A 15,705-nucleotide genomic window follows, 5' to 3' on the forward strand; every position below is an offset into this window, starting at 1 on the left:
CTGTAGCTGTTTTTTCAGTTTACACACTCTGGAAACTGTAATTCTATGCAGTTTATACATTTTGTGTTTTCTTGGAGTTAAATCACGTTTAGAAACGCGAGATCCCATTACACCTGGACTACTTTCGACATCATAAACAGGTGAGGATAAAAAGCTGTACTCACCATCATCTGTGCTCTGTAAAGGGGTACTGCTTCGTTATATTACTGTAGATTTTGCATTGTGACCTGTCTCGTGCACACTTATATTTGCACCTGATGTGGTGAAACCACCGCCACCACCAGTGTAACACAGATGGGTGAGGGGAGAGTGATACAACACCAATTCCATGTACTTTGGTATAACACCAGGATTTAACCTGTGTCTAGTAAAGTTCAAAAAATCTGCTTCATAAAAATGATCCTCACACACACAATAATAACTACAGTTGACACCTTCATCTATATTACAGATCAGTTTCCACTTCTTTAAAGTCTCACTTTTTGTTGCAGCTAGAAATTTATAGAAATGTTTATTCTTGTGTTTGGAATTTGTTTTTACGTAATAACTACTCCTGCATCCGGGAAACTTGCATGGGTATTTTAATTTCAATCTCAAACTGGATTCTTCTCTTCCTGTATGATCCATCCTCATGTGTCTGAAATGTTATTCAAACCAAAAATTAGGAACGAGAAAAAAGATCAGGTATGGTTTACATTGATTAATGTTAAAGAAAACTCAATGAGAAATTAATTTAACTATCAAAAATCATATTAGCTTATGTCTAAATGCAGCTATCCTGTACTGAAGTATTGATAACTGTTATAATGGCTTGTAATCTGATGTGGTATTGCTACAAAATAGTGAAAAAACGAAACAAATTCTCATTTCTACTACGGATATGCTCATCACTCTATATATAACTGCGTGAGCGTAGTTGCACTATATTCTATATTCAACACTACTTCGTTAAACAGGGCTATCAGGCAGCAGAAACTCTGCTTATTGTACCATTTCAGTATATTTCAGCATCTAGATACCATGGTAGATACCAAATCAACTGAACATTATCAGTAACAGTTACAGCTGTAAATCTGTTTTACATTGTGTTGAGCATTAAAGTGCGAGAAGATTTCTACTGCATTGGATATCGCCACAATAATACGTGTAAATGTCCAACTGCTTGAAGGACCTGCTTTGTGTGACTTCCAAACAAATGTCTTATTATGTGAGAACACAACTTTTGTCGATGCAGCAGCAACAAACACTTTTTACCTGGATAGAGTGTTAAATACTGTACAGAATATTTACTGTCGAAAACGGGAAATAGAACATACTCGAGGCATTACGAATGAATTGTAACACGTCCAATATTTTGTATGTTGTAAACGGCACAATAAACGGTACTTATTATGTCACTAAGAGTACTTCGTGGCAAAAAGGAAGATGAATCAAAGCCAGAATTATATTCCATTACAGGATTCGGAAAGTTGAAGACCAACTATGTCAAAAGCTGCTAGCATGGGATTCTCTAGTGAAATATGAACAGAAATAAGAAATATACTTACCCTTTAAGTAAACTGAGCAACGGAAATTGTATTTCTTTGCAGGAACAAATATACAAGAGTCCACAGAACGTAATGTGATGATACAGCCTCGTGTTCTATATGAAACAAAAGTAAAAAAAGTAAATACTGAATCATCACACCATCAAATATTACGAATGCATCCAAAAATTAAGCAGAATAATAGCAACATACTTACACTGCAATTTAAACGAAAAATCACGATCACGTTGCTACGATACCAAAACAATAGGAACACGAGACTATAAATAGCTAAACTTGCAGCGCTCCAAGTGGCCTGGGACCAAACAAACGTCGTGTTACCAGAAATCCCTATATGCGTTTCACCCCCCCTCCCCCCCCCCCCCCCCCCCCTGGTTAGCAATGTCTAGTGTGTAAATCAGAGCTGGTTCGGCAGTGTCGGTGAAGATTTCTTTAGTAATCCATGGTATGCTAAAAATAGAGCTTGTTCGGAAGCCTCGGAGGACAGACATGTTGTCTGTCGCGGTCGGTGTTAGTTAAAACTTTATTCGGGAGTGTGGTTAAATGTAGCAGCGAGCAGTGTGACTCCAGAAATACGCAGTTCATTAATTTATTTTGAAGGATAGAAATTATTTGTGACTCTAAAGTGGAATGTAATTGTGCAGTTTCTCGTGTTCTGCTAATCAAAAGCGAGTAGCAACTCGTATGAAGAAACTGATAGGAAATTTAATTACCTAAAACAACAGTTCCTCGCTGAGACTTTCTTGCGGCCCCAAAATAACAGATTCACGACCTACGTGCTGTTTCCTATGCAGGGGACAACTGTAGAAGTCTGCAGGTTGGTGAACATTTATTAGAACTTTTGCATTCTACTCAGGGCGGTGGAAGCAGACGGGCACCTTGCGTGTGCTGCAGTCTCAGTACAAGCGAGATCAGTGACTCGCCATTTATGGTAACACAGAGGAGGTATGAAGGAGAAAAATGTTTCTCAGGGAAGGGATTCATACGCACATATAAATATCACTCTTTGTCTCTCCCACTCTCTTTTTCAACTTGCCGTGCATGACATCCCTTGCAGGGATAACCGTTGAAGTCGAAGTGCTTTCTAATTACGAGGCTAGATTTTAATTAGCGGAAATTGTGAACTGTAACCGACCAGCGAACCGTGTAAGGACTAAGATTCGTGTGAACCCTGAAGGACCAGAGAACTGCATGAGAACTATGATTAGTAGGTTGTGAACTGTGTTTGAACAGTTTTTAGTTGAACTATAATATGACGCTGCAAAATTAAATTTTACGGTTAGAATGAAAGTACGAGGGTCGGTCAAAAAGTAATGCCTCCCATTTTTTTCTACTTAAAAAAATTAAGTTAAGTGAAAAATTTGAATCTGGCGCCATTCCTCAAACCTTCTTCTGCAATCCACTGCAGTAGTAACTTTCTGTGTCAACAGGTGGCAGCACAGCAGAAGTTTGTAAGATGGCCGACATCGATGTTCGTTTGAGACAGCGTTGTGTGATTGAATTCTTGAATGCAGAAGGTGAAACGCCCATACGCATTCATGAAAGACTGAAGAAGGTGTATGATGTTGTGACAGTGGATGTCAGCACTGTTAGACGATGGGTTCGTGGTTGTAAGGAAGCTGAAGGGCAAACACCGTTGACTGACGAAAACCGGAGTGGCAGGCCGGTGAGTGTAGTGACTCCACACAACATTCAGCAAGTTGATGACATCATTCGTGGTGACCGTCGGGTGACTGCAGATGAAGTGTGTCGCATTATTTCTCTTAGTAAAGGCAGTGTGACCACGATTATTAAACAATTGGGGTACTCAAAAGTTTGTGCACGGTGGGTTCCAAGAATGTTAACCGATCAGAATAAAGAGGCAAGGAAAACAATAGCCTCCCAACACTTGCAGCGCTTCCGTTTGGAGGGAGATGAGTTGTTGAAAAAAATTGTGAACGGGGACGAAACATGGGTGCATTTTTTTGAACCCGAATCAAAGATACAGTCAATGGAGTGGCGTCACACAAGCTCGCCGAGGAAGAAAAAATTCAAAACTGTGCGATCGGCAGGGAAAGTTATGGCAACAGTTTTCTGATATACAGAGGGTGTGATTCTGGTTGATTTTTTGGAGCAGGGATGCACAATAAATTCTGTTCAATACGTCACAACCCTCAAAAAACTTAAAGCACGTCTTCAGCGAGTTTGCCCAACAAAATCAATGGCAGATGTTCTTCTTTTGCATGACAATGCAAGACCACACACCAGTCGTCACACCTCTGACGAGATTGTCAAAATTGGATGGGAAGTTTTGCCTCATCCCCCATACAGCCCTGACCTGGCACCATCAGATTTCCATCTGTTTGGGCCACTAAAAGAAGCTCATCGTGGGATTCATTTTGAAGATGAGGAGGCCGTCAAAACATCCGTGCGTCAATGGCTTAGGAAGCAGAGCTGTGATTTTTACCGTGCTGGGATACATGCCCTTGTTCAAAGATGGACCAAAACTGTAGAGATGGGCGGAGATTACATTGAAAAATGACAAAATGATCCTCAATGTTGTGGTTTTCAACCTATGTAATTGCATTTAAATTTCCTGACAATTAAACGTAGAAAAAAAAAATAGGAGGCATTACTTTTTGACTGACCCTCGTAGTATTGCTAACTGAAGAATGGGAAGTGCGGAAGTGCAACGAAAATGAAAGTTAACTTTGTGTGCAGGGTCCATGGTATTACTTATTAAATAAGATTCTTCATGCTACGAGATGGCGCAGCGTGAGTCGTCGGAGACAACAGATGTGGCGGCAGCAGACAGGCCGGGTGCAGTTAACACTACAAGGCGCGGTTGGAGTGTCAGCTACATCACACCAAGATAGCGAAGCTGCAGCCGACAGCTGCGAAAATCAGCGGCAGTACGTCGAGTAGTGATGGGCTAAACTGCGATTTTCTGTTATCAGTGATTTCTGTGAATGCTACTTTTCAGTATCTGCTATTCTTAACTGTGATATGTCGCAGTTAAGAGTCGCAGTTAAGGAATGTAGGTCGCGTATCCCTCCGCCACTGCTATTTCTGCGATTTCTGCTACTTCCGCGATTTCTGTGACTTCTGCTACTTCTGTGACTTCTGCTACTTCTGTGACTTCTGCTACTTCTGTGACTTCTGCTACTTCTGTGACTTCTGCTACTTCTGTGACTTCTGCTACTTCTGTGACTTCTGCTACTTCTGTGACTTCTGCTACTTCTGCGACTTCTGCTACTTCTGCGACTTCTGCTACTTCTGCGACTTCTGCTACTTCTGCGACTTCTGCTACTTCTGCGACTTCTGCTACTTCTGCGATTTCTGCTACTTCTGCGATTTCTGCTACTTCTGCGATTTCTGCTACTTCTGCGATTTCTGCTACTTCTGCGATTTCTGCTACTTCTGCGATTTCTGCTACTTCTGCGATTTCTGCTACTTCTGCGATTTCTGCTACTTCTGCGATTTCTGCTACTTCTGCGATTTCTGCTACTTCTGCGATTTCTGCTACTTCTGCGACTTCTGCGATTTCTGCGACTTCTGCGATTTCTGCGATTTCTGCGACTTCTGCGATTTCTGCGACTTCTGCGATTTCTGCGACTTCTGCGATTTCTGCGATTTCTGCGACTTCTGCGATTTCTGCGACTTCTGCGATTTCTGCGACTTCTGCGATTTCTGCGACTTCTGCGATTTCTGCGACTTCTGCGATTTCTGCGACTTCTGCGATTTCTGCGACTTCTGCGATTTCTGCGACTTCTGCGATTTCTGCGACTTCTGCGATTTCTGCGACTTCTGCGATTTCTGCGACTTCTGCGATTTCTGCGACTTCTGCGATTTCTGCGACTTCTGCGATTTCTGCGACTTCTGCGATTTCTGCGATTTCTGCGATTTCTGCGACTTCTGCGATTTCTGCGACTTCTGCGATTTCTGCGACTTCTGCGATTTCTGCGACTTCTGCGATTTCTGCGACTTCTGCGATTTCTGCGACTTCTGCGATTTCTGCGACTTCTGTGACTTCTGCGATTTCTGTGACTTCTGCGATTTCTGTGACTCCTGTGATTTCTGCGACTTACCACTTACCACCCTATGAAAAAGTTACATCTGCCCACACAGAAAATTGCATCTCAACAAACCTGTTATTGGTAAGTAAGTTTTACATTTGTTCTTCCGTTGGCTTTAATTATGTATTAAAGAATCAACTGTGAAAATATTAATAGTGTAATTAATATGTAAGTAGCCATACAGTAGTGTAATAGTTCGTGTTTAGAAAATGAATTCTAATATATTGTTATGTTCACAGGTACCCGAACTACATTTCAGTCACTCAGTAAATTGATAATTCAACAGATATGGAGAAATTACCACTGGGTCTTTAGACCGTTTTCGTCAGCCGAGAGGTTAGTTTCTAAGTGTTTCGATGGACTTAATTACTTCAGTGAGATCTTTCTTGCAAATGTGAAATATACCCCATTGAGTGGCTTTCATTAGAGCAAATATTAGCAATCTACTCTGTCAATTATATTGCTTGCAATTAGTGACAGCAAAAATTGTTTAATAATCCTTGTGATTTTGCAGACACAGTTCTGACTCTTGATTACTGGTTGCTGTACGTATCTATTCACATCAAGGCTGTTGAGAGAGACTCGTGAAGGTTCAAGACAGCTCTTAGAGGATTTGCAGCTTAAAAGTGACATAATTGTGAAAGAAGTATGCAGATGAGTGATTAAACTGTGTTTTATTGAAGTTGTTATGCGATTTTAAAGGAATAATAAATGTTAAATACAGTGAGTCAATAATGAAAATCACATTTTCCACATGTTTAAGCCGTCCTATACCCGTAATTTTCCGCCACTTATTTACTGGTAAACTCTAGTTGGAGTGTGACATGCTGCCCCCCTTCTCCACAATCTTGGTGTGACACTGACCTGTAACATATCACGAAGTCTACAATATGCATTTTGAGGCTGTTGATATGAAAGTGGGAAGTACAGATCTTCCAGTTAAATCAGGAATAGCTTAAGTGCAGTACTTGAAAGTAACACAGGAAAAGCTTACTTATGTAGGTGGTTGTAGTGTCGGCAAAAAGTTCGTGTGTGTGAAGTTGCCACCAGGTGCAAAACTTTTATCCCGAGTCTTGAACTGTGCCGGAGTAAAAGTGAGGCATTCATATGACTCAATAATGCTGTTTTCATTTCACTACACTTATACAGATGTCTGAGTTCTGCTGTGTTAACATTGCAAAGTCCTGTAGGCATGTGGAGTATTAACCAAAATTGTCGTATTGGAAGCAGAATCACATTTGTTATGTTACTTGATATTTTCAGGAGAAAAAGGCAATGCTGCTTCTTATTAATATAATACATTCAGAGCCACAGCTGTGTTTGACCAACCATAACTGATGCTGAATGTGCATGTCGTCATATAATGTGAAGGGCTTATTTCAATAGTGGTACAAGTCCATTACCTCCACTTTTCTGTCTATAATGCTTCTGAAATTAATGATCCAAACAAACATTTATAAAGGTTCATTTCTAGCAAGAAGCCATATACTTGAATATTTCTGGTATCTCAACTGTAGATTTTTCAGCGCTCATTTAACTTTACTACTCCGTATCCCAAAATGAACAAAAATGGACTTGTACCACTAATGAAATAAGTCCTTCATATGCACACACAGCACACCGATCTCGTGAGGTACAAGGCTCTCATAATGAAGTACGTACGTCGTTCAACAGATGGCACTAGGAAAATAATGTAAACTGCGCTTTTTAGTTGCTACTTGTGACTCTTAGTTGCGATTTGTCACGGAAATCGCAGTTTGACTCCGTAGCGAATAGTATAGTATGAGCTTTGCTCAACAGATGGCACTGCTAACTGCGCTTTTTAGTTGCTACTTGCGACTCTTAGTTGCGATTTGGCACTGAAATCGACGAAAGCAATATGGAATTCGGCCAACAGATGGCTCACGGCGTTTAATGTGAAATGCTACTTGCGACTGCTAACTGTGACTGAAATCGCAGTTAGATTTTGTAAAGTTGTTATTGTGATATCTGTGACTTCTCAATCACTGTAATTTCTAACAGATACGCGATTTCCTGCCCACCACTAACGTCGAGGAATTAACTTAATGTAAGTGTTGCGCTTGCGTATAGCAGTCTAACATTTGTAATAGATACATTAGTATTAACATGTATGTTGTGAAGAAAGTAAGTCGTACAGCGTCAGCTGATTTTACCAACTCAGGATGATCATCAGGATGTAAGAGCTATATTAAAATTATTTTTGCAAGAACAGTTAAGTAAAGCACTAAAAGAAAATACCCGCGGAGCGTGCAACATGTCCCACGAAAATGTTTGACAACACTTAACTCCCTTTTTCCTGATGTTGCATTCTTTAACGGTTCAACTACGGTTGCCATCTGTCCCGATAAATCGGCACGGACAGCGTTATGAACCTCATAAGACATCCCGACAAGACCCGATATTATCCCGATTCTGCAAAATACTGTTAGCTCAAGTGCCGGGACGCCAACGCAACATGTAAATGCAACCTCAGTTTTACCTACGTCAACAATTTTATGTTGGCAAGCTCTCGTCACAGAGATGGCGTTGCATATTGGGTATACTTTATCTATGATGCAAGAAATTTCTAGGTCATTCGAGAAAATACCAGACTTCTCCAGTAGTATGGAGCTGGAACTATTTAAGCAGTGCCACGCGGAAGAATCGGGCGTGTCCCATTTGAATAAACATGTGTAAAGACGATTTTTTTCTGAATAAAATACAAACGAGTCCAAGTAAGTAATGTCTGAAGTGTTTACTGCGGATATATAGGGCGCGGAGTATATAATGAACATCAGACGCAAGAGGTTGGACATAATCCGAGCCAGTGAACATTGCCATTTTAAATTCTCACAACGTGTAACGTGTCCCACGAAAATGCTTTAAAAGACTTAACCCCTTCCTCCTGATATGTTGTCAACTGTTTACCGTGTAATTAACTTACACACTCCGGTCAGGAAGCATCGTGTGAGATTTTTAGCTGTTTCATCTCAGCAACTCACTGCGGTAAGGCAGATGTGAGGCAACAAATTTCTACAAAGAATTGTACAAATACAGGGTGTCTCACGAAAGACGCGCGGGATAGTGCTACTTAAACATCGATAAATTATCGATTAACCGATAGGGTCTGCGCTATTGTCACTATCGGTAGTCCGGTTTAACTGCCGACAATCATATCGTTAGTAATGTAATTCTTCTTCAATTGACACTCGAAAAATTGTGCGATCCTTTTATCTCCGAAGCGTTTGGAGTGCAGAAGAAAAGTAGATTGCATCGTGGTATAATATAGAGGCGCCTTAGCCAGTCTATGGTATTTATAAACGTACCGTTATGTTGCTAAAAGATTGGCCGCTGTGGGGGAGGAGACGTGTGAGAGGGAATTTTCTTGTTTGTCTTTCAGTGACAACTAACTCTCAAAGCGACTAGATGCTTATGGTAAAAAATACGCACCTAAATAACATGGATTCATGAATGCGCATTATACAGATTGTCATCTTCAAATGAGTGAGCATACTTGCTTATAGCAAGGAATAGAAATGTAAAGAAGACTGTTGTAACACAACGCAGTTAGTAGAAGAAAAAAGTCATTTTAAAGATTTGTCAAGCGTTTGTGGTTGTACTGCATAATGCATTTTAAACTATTATGATTATTAATGTTATTAAAGACTCTCTATTCCTCTCTTCTGCTTCTCAGTATACATCGTACTTACATGTTATAAGTTGTACATGTCAATATATAAGGTGATTCAGAAATAAAATACAAATCATCGAAGCAATCCTATCGCCCCTGTGTCACTTCCCCTTTTGTAGAAAAATGGTTCAAATGGCTCTGAGCACTATGGGACTTAACTTCCGAGGTCATCAGCCCCCCAGGCCTTAGAACTACTTAAACCTAACTAATCTAAGGACATCACACACATACATGCCCGAAGCAGGATTCGAACCTGCGACCGCAGTGGTCGTGCGGCTCCAGACTGTAGCGCCTAGAACCGCTCGGACACTCCGGCAGGCCGCTTTCGTAGAAGCACAAATAGTGTTCATGCGTTGGTTGCCTGTGTTGTATTCGATTAGTAGTTAGTGTCTAGCATTTTATTTTTGTGGTAGCTTGACATAATCATTAGAGTGACAGCTGTGTTTACATACTATCTGATTTCACAGTACTTCAATGCATATTCAAAAGTTATTCGAGCGAAATGTGTATGTTTGAATGCATGAGAGATAAACCTAACGTCTTCAATGGTTGACGTGAAAGTTCGGGAATGTTTTTGTTAAAACTCCTAATCCTGTAGATATTTAGTGAGCTCTTTCCCGTTAATGACGAAACTCCTTGCTTGAAACTGAAGGAGTGAACTAGCTCACCAGATTTTTTTTCGTTTACAGTATTCAGAGATCTGATTAATAATATTTCGAGCGTCACAAGGAATAGCTGCCCCTAAAGCTTCTAGCCCTTCGGGGTATCGTAGGAGGTGACTTAAGTGTGCCAACAATGGTTTCTCCGTCACGTATTTCGTTATTCAAACGCCACCCAACCACAGGATTATTCTTAATCGTGTCACAACTCTTGAATCGCTGTCGTTAGCAGGAGTGAGACAAAGAGCACAGTCGCGATGAAATGATCTGAATGGTTCCGACATGAAACGATCAATACTTCCCGCGCGCCGCCAATGTTATGTTGGCCGAGGAAATCCCGCGCTTCCAACATTTCTTTGTGTGTGAGGTGCATAATAGAGCTTTTTGTTATTGTTTCGAGAGTGAATCGCAAAAATCAATCCTCTGTGTGGAATTTTTGCAAGAAAGTGGAAGATAATAGTTTGCGAAGTTTAACATTTGCAATATAAAATATAAACGTTCAGGGAATACAACTAATTTAAGAGACCACTTAAAGATAGCATGTTGAAAAATTAGACACCCCGGTGAGGGATCAACCAGTGTTTTAAATCAAGCGCAAGAGGTGCAGCTGAAAAAATTGAGAAACTCAATAAAAAATTATTTTAACAGAAGTCATTTTCCTTATGCACATATGATCGTTATCGATATGGTGCCGTACAGAACTTCCGACCGTCAAGGTTTGAAAAAATTTGCTCGTGCCTTAGGAGATAAAAAAATAAATTAGAAAACGCCCTTAAAAATGAAATTTTTTGAGTGTTACAACGGACATGTGAATAAGCAACACAAATGAGGGCATACTGGCAGTGACTTGCCACTTTCTAATGGATTGGCATTGACTTCCCGCTTTCTAATGTATGAAAAATTAGTTCCAGCCGTATTAAGCGACAAAATTGCAGGTCATCACAGCGTAGAATCTATGGCATATTAAAAACATTTTTTAAAACGTTTCATTCTTTAACTCGTCATGGCCACGCTGAGTTTAAATTCAGTTCTGTGATCGGTACCTGTCGGTTGAAGTCACGTCGGCATGACTTGTAAAGTTTTTCTTGGCAGGTTCACCTCGCACACCCCCACCCCACTTGTCGATAGAAATGTGGAGACGTCGTGTGCGTTTCAACAGGCTAAATTGATTTTCTTATTCATTACTGTAAATAAATAACACATTTGTACGTGGATGTCTCTGTAATGTGCTTTCCCAACACATTTATACTGCCGCGCGCGCCATTTATAGCTGACCGCCCAAGGTTGCACCTTGAGAGGAGCATTTCAAGTTTTATACGATAACGGAGTACCAACTGAGAAACGAACGCCAACTCGAACACCGTCTGAAGAAAAATTAATACAGAATCGTAAAATCAGCTGGTCGTGGCATGCTATTATTGTGTTGCTCTCTTCAGAGTATATAAACAATGTGCTTCGCTGTGCGATTTATACGGAATGTGCTACAGAATCGGAAGAGAATTAAGCTTACGGTTCTTATAAAACGGCGTTAATAATAATGCATATCTTTTGCCAGGAAATTCTAACCAAAGCAAGTTGTAAATATAGGCCACAGGAACCGAATTGGAAGTTTTCAATGATGCAATTTAATCTGTTGTTTACGAGCTTGCAGCATGCTGCAGATGTTAAATAGGCCCGCAACTTGACATTGTCAAGAAATAAAAATAATTGCATTGACAAGTAACTTATGATGGATCTACAGCCGTTTATTTCTGTCTTAAGCTGATGTGTCACAACTACGGTGAAGTCGACGAAACTCTGTCGTGTCCTGTCAAGTGCTAACTTGGAGCGGCCCGGGTGTATTATACGAATACATCGGTATGATGGGTGGAGGTGCTGCAATTCTGTCTCCCAGCACCTTTGGATACCCTCCACCACTATTGTGTGCTCTCGATACCGCTCCGTGCGCTTCCTTCGGCGAACGGCAAATCTCCCATGAAAACTTCTACAAGCTACGCACTTCATGTCGACTGCATTAAGAGCAAGAGTGCTGCCGACCTCTGCGATGTAGCAGCTGTAGCACTACAGTAGGGCGATGGCCCTATTATTTTGTACTCAGTGTCAAGTCAACTGAGAAACACAACTGGCCCCTTCAGTGAGCTTTCACTATACCTTCTTACTCCTGTGTGCAGTTTGCACCATAACTGCAGTAGTTCATCAGCAAGCATGCACTGCTAAGCTAGCAGCACTGCAAGGCAGACCAGTAAACATTTCCCCTCTCGCGTACCTATGCCTCGTTGTGACCCTCTTCCCCTTCTTATTCTTCTTCTTCTTCCTCTTCCATCTTTCCGCGTGCTTCTAAGATGCTGAAGTTAAGCTTAGCACCGACAAGTAATATATTGGCCCAATTTTAAGAGAATGTTTTTTGTACATGCAGGTAATTTTTCAAGTAACAAGACGCGGAAAAATAACTTTTGAGAATATTAGGCAAAATTTCGAACATTTTGGCTGTTAATTATTTTCAAGTCATCAATCAAATTTTACTAGAATAAAATATTGGTGATAAGACAGTAGTAGTGGTTAGACACCGCTGCAGTTACGAAAAAAATTGCCGAAATGTTAAGGATTTGATGTTCACTCAGTTTTGACCACTGCATCAACATAATAGTACAAGATTGTTTCAAAGTGGAATCATTTTCCGAAATTTTATTGAAAACAAAGGCTATTGTGACTTTTTTGCACTAATCAGTGACAAACTGCGCAGTGCTCACAAAAGAGCAAACAAAAAAGAACTGAAACTGATAAGAGGGGCCGACTCGACGGAACATGTCATACTACATGATCAAAAGAATATTGGAAGCACGAAGTGATCAATTAAGTTCAAAAGACCGCCTTCCCACAACAGAAAATTACTTAGCTTCACAAGAGATAATAGGTCTTCTTGAATCTTCTGAAGTAGCAACAACAGTAATCTTAGGGGAGTCATACGTCGCTGCTTCCTTAATTATACCTCTTCTACGAGGTATTTCTGCAATGTTGTGAGGCGTGTAAAACCCTGAACAGCTAATGAAGCACGAAGTGTTCTGGATTGCTTAATTAAATCAATTAAAGACTGAAACCATTTAACACACGGATTATTAATACGATTGGAACATTATTAGGTTCTAGGCTTTAAAAAAACTTGGCTTCAGGGTACTTTAAAAGGCAGACAACATTGCGTAATTACCTCAGAAGGAATATTCTGAGCCGGCCGCTGTGGCCGAGCGCTTCTAGGCACTTCAGTCTGGAACCCCGCGACCGCTACGTCCGCAGGTTGGAATCCTGCCTCGGGCATGGATGTGTGTGATGTCCTTAGGTTAGTTAGGTTTAAGTAGTTCTAAGTTCTACGGGATTGATGAGCTCAGATGTTAAGTCCCATAGTGCTCAGAGCCATGTGAACCATTTGTAACATGCTCCTATCATCGCATCAACAAGGCAGACAAAGTTGCACAAGTACTTCCGAAGGAAGAATTGTACCTGAAACAGAAGCATCCATGATCAGTGCTAACATCTCTTCTGATACGGCTAGCAGTTTGAAATCTGATGATTGTTTTTCCCCCTCCAATCAGCAACAGCGAAACGTCTGTCGTCACAGCAGTCACTTCTTCAATAATTGACCAATGTCAGTATTTTGAAAAACCTGTAAGATACAAGCTTCTGTATTTAGAATATTGGTAAAAACTAATAATGTGTTTCGTGTAATGGCCACTAAACATCTGTGCTGTCCAGCGACTTCATTCCCTGCAGGAATGTTTTCAACAAGGCAGGAGAAATAATTAACGAAAAACTCGACAGACTAAAGGAGAAGAATTTAAATGTCTTCCTTTTTATGAAACAAAATCTGCATATCTTTCAATGTTGTATTTTAATCAACAGACTAAAGGGCAAGAATTTAAATACCTTATTGTCTGTAAAACGAAATTTGCATGTCTTATATTGTTGTTTTAATCAATAAAAATGCTTAGAAATCTATTTTCCACCTGAAATACTAGATCAAAACAATCGATAGTTGCTCTATCGTGTGTGTGTGTTTAACGCTAGCGCGGGAGTTGTCTGCGGGTGGCGAGGCACAGCCACCGGCTGCCACCAGCGCATCCGCCGGCCACAGCCGCGCCCGACTCTCGGACACTGCTCTGCCCTTAGTCTGCTGCGCGCGCCATTCCCCACAGTTAAGCGTAGACAACTTTGCCACCTGATTAACTGAAGCTTACATTTTTTCACAATAGAGGCCCAAAATGACGTCCCTCTGTGGTAAGCTTACATTTTTTTCACAATCTCCTGAACACATTGGCAAATGAACACTCGATGAATTTCGGCCGCCGAAATCTGGGAAATGACTTAACCGAAGCCCGTTATCCAACTCTATGAGCGTGTGGGGATTGCTTGCATACACCTCGTCTTTTATCATTCCCCAAACATAAAAATGACACGGATTGAGATCTGGAGATTAGAGGCCAGTCAGCTATCCTAGCACAAGAACACTTACTACTGCTATAATAGAAGCACTGGCTATGTGTGGTTTTGCTTTACACTGCATGAAATAACATATCTTTTCGTTGGGTGTTAGTTCTCGAGAAAATGCTGCAATATATTGCTTCGTGGGAAAAAATAGATCCAGTATTCCGTCTTGCACTAATTGCTCACCACACTCCAGTTATCACATCATCCAGAGGCTATTGATGTAATTCATGAGTTCAAAGTACTTACGGGCATTCAGCCAGGTTGAATTTTCGACAACTGCCGATATTTCGGCGGATGCACACTCCGCCATTTTCAAGGCTTAACTGCAACGACCAGACGAAGTGCAGAAAACACGAGAGCTCGGTTCTGCGAGTCTAACAGAAAAGATAACACACACCTAAACAAAAGCCACCAAAGATGAACGAAGTCAGAGCTATCGATAGTAAGTAACTATGGACTGGTAGTTGAGGAAACGTTAACTCTGTCCCTATGTTTTTTAACAAGTGAAAGAGCAGGATTCCAGGCCGAGTTTAAACAAAAGCCTCCATCCCTATTCACAAGGTTGCTGGCCAATTTAATTTCAACAGACTCCTTAATCACACTATCCCAATAGCCGGACGTGCATGCTAATATCTCGGTATTATTATACCACATGGGGTGACCAGTGTCCAAACAATGTTCGGCAATAGCAGATTTGCTAGGCTGCTGTAGTCGCGTGTGCCGTTTATGTTCAATACACCGGTCCTCCACGGTCCTGATGGTCTGACCAATGTATGCCATGCCACAGCTACAAGGAATGCGATAAACACCTGCCTTACGTAAACCAAGATCATCCTTAACAGACCCCAAAAGCGCTTTAATCTTAGATGGAGGTCGGAAAACACATTTCACATTGTATTTCCGTAAAATACGACCTATCTTGTTTGAAGTGCTTCCTATGTAGGGCAAAAAGGCAATAGATTTAGGAGTCAACTGAGAATTATCATCAGTCACCTGGCGCACAGTTGGTTGATATCGCAACGCCCGTTCAATCTGTCTTTCACTATACCCATTGTGGCGGAAGGTAGCCTCAAGATGGGCCAGCTCAGCAGGCAAAGTCTCAACGTCGGAGATGACATGTGCCCTGTGTACCAGGGTACGAAGTACCCCTTCACGTTGGGCCGGATGATGACAACTGTCCGCCTGCAGATACAAGTCAGTGTGAGTACGCTTCCTATAAATTTGAATGCCTTTTTAGAACATCTAAACTCGATCCACCCCAACATTCGTTTTAC

General features: G+C 41.1%; 1 long non-coding RNA gene across 1 annotated transcript; it reads right to left on the bottom strand.

Annotated features, from left to right (window-relative positions):
- Positions 1-389: 389 nt before the first annotated feature.
- On the bottom strand, positions 390-14,753 carry LOC126336776 (uncharacterized). The gene is made up of 3 exons (XR_007564994.1): positions 14,678-14,753; positions 1,548-1,642; positions 390-637 (listed from the first exon to the last, which is right to left on the bottom strand). It is a non-coding gene; the product is annotated as an uncharacterized LOC126336776 (long non-coding RNA).
- Positions 14,754-15,705: the final 952 nt, after the last annotated feature.

The sequence above is a fragment of the Schistocerca gregaria genome, chromosome 2 (assembly GCF_023897955.1).
Source record: "Schistocerca gregaria isolate iqSchGreg1 chromosome 2, iqSchGreg1.2, whole genome shotgun sequence".
In the NCBI taxonomy this organism is placed as follows: Eukaryota; Metazoa; Arthropoda; class Insecta; order Orthoptera; family Acrididae; genus Schistocerca; species Schistocerca gregaria.